The sequence below is a fragment of the Perognathus longimembris genome, chromosome 28, assembly GCF_023159225.1.
Source record: "Perognathus longimembris pacificus isolate PPM17 chromosome 28, ASM2315922v1, whole genome shotgun sequence".
NCBI lineage: Eukaryota > Metazoa > Chordata > Mammalia > Rodentia > Heteromyidae > Perognathus > Perognathus longimembris.
The window spans coordinates 11,393,497-11,399,128 of record NC_063188.1 but is presented as its reverse complement, the minus strand read 5'-3'; positions in this window follow the sequence as shown (position 1 = coordinate 11,399,128).

The following is a 5,632-nucleotide window of genomic DNA, read 5'->3' as shown; positions in this document are numbered from 1 at the left end:
TTATTGAGATTGGGATGGAATTTAATATATCATCATGGTTCTGGAAGTTCCCTTCTTTTTTCTGGTTGGAGATAGCCTATAGCTGTATTTACTTCCAACTAGAAATGTTGGATATAAAAACAAACAGGCAGAGCTTTCCCATTAGCCCACTGGTGCCCCTTTGTCATCTCTTTTGAGGCCTAGTTCCTCCTTGGTTACAAGAAGACAGTACTGTTATTTTGTCCTGCAGGACTGTTGCTCTGAACCAAGCCACGTTAGCATTTTATCTTGTGTTCATTTTTTGTCCTCTAGTGGAAATGTTTGTCAGTGTTTTTGTTTTGTTTGTGTGTGTGTGGGGGGCGTTTCCTCAAGTCAATGCCATACCTATATAGCCCAATTTGACCTTGAACTCTTTTTTTGCCAGTCCTGGGGCTTGAACTCAGGGTCTGAGCACTGTCCCTGGCTTCTTTTTGCTCAAGGCTAGCACTCTGCCACTTGAGCCACAGCGCCACTTCTGGCCATTTTCTGTATATGTGGTGCTGGGGAATCGAACCCAGGGCCTCATGTATACGAAGCAAGCGCTCTTGCCACTAGGCCATATCCCCAGTCTGACCTTGAACTCTTAATCTTCCTGCTGCCCCAACCTTCCAAGTGCTGGGTGTACATGTGTGCAATACCACTAATGGATTTCCAAAGTTTCTTAGTGATCCTAAAGGATCCCAATGATCCTAAAATGATCCCCACCAATACCCATTTTTGAACCAAATTATCACACTTTCTCAACTTTTCATTTGTCCAAAAATAGTTTAGATGACTCAAATCATATAGTATTTATCAAAACTTGGCTAAAAGGGTACATACAAAGCTTTTGGCAAGGTCTGGGCAACTAGGTTGCCTGATGACCATTGTACACAGATAATTTAGGCTTGGATTCAGTATAGGAAAGACAATTGAATAAGAATTGTATTGTGGCTGCCATTTGCTAAGAAGTATATACTTCTCAATAACTCTGTGACATACATGACTTTTTGTTTTAAGTCTTCATTTTATAGACAAGGAACATAAGTAACCGTGAGGTCTAAGATGTATGACAACTCTTTGGCAAAGTAGGACTTGGGTTTACTGGCTTTTTACCCAGCTACATCTCTCTACGTAGCTACAGAGAGATCAAAATGTCAATCATGATCTGTTATAACCTTACAAAAGACAAGGCACTGAAGCAAGCAAAGCAGAAATGCTTTTCTATAACATGCCCCCTTGCCACTTTTCTCTTTATTAAAGCTTTTCCAATCCTTCTATTTTGTCTTGTGTCTATAATTACATATACTATTATTCTTTTTTAAACCTCTGAAGCACTTTCTTTTTTGATCACCAATTATTGTGCTTGAACTGTAATAATTTGTTATTTTCTATATACACATTTTGAGAATCTCTGTCTCTGTCTCTCTGTCTCTCTGTCTCTGTCAGGTATCCGTCTTCCTGTCTGTTTCCCTGTACTGGGGATTAAACCCAGAGCCTGGAACATGCTAAGTAGGCTCTATACTATTGAATGTTCTCAGTAAAGCCTTCTTGATAATTCCAGTGGTGAACAAAGCAGACAAACCTGTCTGGTATCCTGGAACTTTCAGTGTGGGGTCAGGGGACAAGGAAGCAGATATATAGTAATGTTGAAAATTGTTATACATGCCATGAAGGAAATGAAGAAGGTACAAATGAAACCAATGGTAGTTAGAGGAGTTGGCTTGGGTTTCTTTATATCAAGAAAGGGATCAAAGAGGTCCTCTTTGACATAAATCTCCAGCTGAAATCTTCAGTTGAGAAAGAATCACATGAAGAGAACAGAGGATCATTCTAGCAAGTGCCAACAGCACATGCAAAGACTGAAAATCAGGAAGGAAAAATGGGGAAGAGGCTATTTGGGCCAAGCTAGAGAATAGTTAGTTATGGAGACAATGGGAGAGGCTGGTGTGATAGAAATTGACAGGGGTGTGGACAGTGGACAGATTCTTTACATATGGGGTCCTGGGAAGGCTTCTTTGAGGAACACGCATGCCCTGAATGAATACTTGAACAAGAGACAAAGCAGTAGTCATGCAATGATCAGTGGAAAGAAATTTCTAGACTGAAAGAATAGCCACTCAAATGTCCCTAGGTGCAGCCTGCTTGGCCTATTGGAAAGAAAGGAAGGAGGCTGTTGTGGCTTGATTAGTGAGTTAGTAAAATAAAGCTGGAGAGCTGAAGGAGCCAGCTCATTGTGGGTCTTGCAAACTATATTAAAGACATAGAATGTAACTCTGTGTGGGATGTGAAGCGTAGGGAGGCCCTTGAGCCAATCTGTTTATTCTTGAGCTCATAGCTCTCACCTTGTGCCCTGTGTTCTACTCTCTCCTTACCTATTGTTCTCTGAGGGTCTCCTGTCTCAGATTTGCACAGGGATTCTCTCTCTAGTTAAGGACAGAGCCCTAGGCATTTGGGTTTGAAGTGACCAGCTAGGGTCAAGAGCCTTGGTGTGTGTGTATAGAAGACATTTAACTTGGCCCAACCAGGTGAACGTGATGAAGTATACTGAGAACTCACATTTAAGGTGTGTTAGGGATGATGTCAGAGCAGACTAATTATAAGTTAGTGTGAATTTGAGTTGTGATGAATAAAAGGAATAGTACCAGACCAGAATTCTGAACTTTGTGGGTATAACATAATTTCCAGGTGCAGTCATTTCTAGAACCTGATTGGTTAATGCTTTCCTAGCTTCCAATGACAGTGATGTGTCAGAGTCTCTTCCTTTGCTGAAGGGGGCTTTTAAACAATATTCTTTTTTTTTCTAGAAAGGCCAAAAGCCTTAATAGTAATACTATTCATACTTAACACATTTTTTTGGTCAGTTCTGGGGTTGGACTCAGGGCCTGGGCACCGTCCCTGGTTTCCTTTTTTCTCAAGGCTAGCACTCTACCACTTGAGCCACAGCACCACTTGGGGCCTTTTCTGTTTATGTGGTGCTGAGGAATTGAACCCAGGGCTTCATGCATGCTAGGCAAGCACTGTACCGCTAAGCCATATTCCAAGCCCAATACTTAACACTTTTTAGTGCGTACTATGGGTCAGTCATTGTACTTTATTTGCATTTTTTTTTCTTTTGTTGGTGGTGGGACCTGGCTGCTGTCCCTGAGCTCCTTTTGCTCAAGGCTAGTACTCTACCACCTGAGCCACAGCAACACTCCTGGTTTTCTGGTAATTCATTGGAGATCCGAGTCTCACAGACTTTCCTGCCCGGGCTGGCTTTGAACCATAATCCTCAGATCTCAGCCTCTTGAGTAGTTAGGAGTACAGGCATGAGCCATTGGCACCCAGCTGATGATCTAATTTCTATTCCCCTTTCATCATTAAAATCTCCTGATACAGAAGATTTTAGGACTCACCCATGTCAGTTAATACAGACAGGAATAGTGCTCAGAACAAAATCTGATTGCCATATTTCTTAAAAATAGAGATCATATGTTATGTAGTTTATATTGCCCTCAGCATAAAGCATGGAATAATCTTAATGCCTTGATTAACAATAAATACTCAACTGAGTTTGACTCCATTTTGAAAGCCCAAGATATTATGCAATTATGCCCATTCCAACCACATGACACTAGTAGAAATTTGTACATAGTCTTTTTTTTTGTTGTTTTTTTGCAGGGCTTAAGCTTGTGGGGGTAGAAGGGATCTGCCGTAGGTTTTCTAAGTCTTATGACTGTTCTGAAAATGAAATGTGAACTCTACTCATTGCTTTTTCCCTTTGCTTCATTCAGTAACATATTTACGTTATGAAAACCTGTAGGATTTTCTTAAAAGGAAAGGAGGGGCGGGGGGGGGGATCTTGATAATTTATGGCTTTGCCAGTGTCATCAGTGTCTTAACACAGCTCCCTATTCAGGCAGAGAGGGGGAACTGTATACCCTCACTGGGAATTGGGCTGCATGCCAGTGGCTGCCAAGAGTTCAATGGTTTTGCCTGCACACTTAGGTCTTGACTGACCAGCCAGGCATGTGGATCAGATCAGGGGCTAGTAAATGTCAGTTTGTTTTGACACTATATTGAAACGAGGGGACAGAAGTTGCCTGTTTCATAAGATTAAAAAGGAATGAGTGCAGTGGAAAAGTTTGAGCTTGATGTACTGTTAATGGAAGAACATATGATCCATCCAGGCTGGACTTAAAAGGAGCTCAGAACTAAGATCATCCCAAATGTGGCAATGGTGATGAAAGCCCTGGGAATGTGCAGCAACTTAAGACTAAAGATAATTCTATTTCATATGTACATGTGTGTATATACATATCTAAAATATATAAATTCTCTAAAGTGTATACATACATGCATATGTCTGCTCATAATCTTCATAGATCCATAGATGCTCATATATGCATATATATAGATAGATATTTTCTGCATGGAGGTACAAATCAATATTGTACAATAGATTTATTTGTTAAGTATATTTTTACCCACAATAACAATGTAGCTTTCAATTATTGAGCCTGTTTTATATGCTAGGTATAATGCTAAGATCTTTGCTGTATTACTTCTTTCAATGATCACAAGAATCCTATGAAGTAGGTGTTATTGTTTCTTTTGGGGGCTGTATTGGGGTTTGAATTCAGGACCTCATGTTTGTTAGATAGGCACCCAACTACTGGAATCATGCCTGCAGCTGTTTGTGTTTTAGATTACTTTTCCAATAAGGTCTCACATGCTTAGGCCAACCTGGAACTCTGTTAATTCTTCTATTTACCCTTCCCATGTAGCTGTTATGATAGAGACATACAATCACACCCAACTTTTCTTATTTAGCACGGAGTCTTTAAAAAAACCTCTCTCTCTCTCTCTCTCTCTCTCTCTCTCTCTCTCTCTCTCTCTCTTTAGCATCGGCTCGTTTTTAACAACAATCTTCTGAATCTCTGCCTGAGAAGCTAAGATTACAAGCATGAGCCACCTTGTCTGGTTTTTATCTACTTTTTGCATGTGTGAACACTGGGGCTCAGCGAGGTTAAGGAATTTCTCTAAGGTTACATAACTAGTAAGTAGCAGAACCAAAACTCTAAAGTGAGTGCTTTTAAATAAGGCTACTGCCAACAATTCTGATGAAGACTTGTCCAGTTTCTAAAATGAAATTCAGTAGAATACTTCTCAGGAACTCAAATAGGTATCTGCACGCGTGTTGCATATATTTAAACAAACAAAGTGAATATGTTTTATTTTGCTTCTTAAATACTGATTGCTTAATTGCCTTTCTTACTTGAAGCCACTTTGTGGTTAGTACTGTCTGGTAGGAAATTCTTTTGGCAGTTGCTTTTTGAGATAGATGATCAAAAGCACACCAAGAATGCCAGCTAATGCCATCATTATTTACTTAGTATAAATTTACAATAACAGGAAAATATGTTCATGGAAATAAAATATCATCTAAAGGATTTAAAGAATTGAAAATGATTCCCATCTTTGTTGTTTGGCCTTACCTTCCTTTAAAAAACAAACAAACCTATTTATCACTTTGTCATAGGAAACAATGACCGTGTTGATAAAAAGAAAGGTAAGCTTAGGTAAAAATAATAAATAACTATCATCGTGGATAAAAAGCCTTTGTAAATGTTTTCTTAAATGTCCTTGAAAT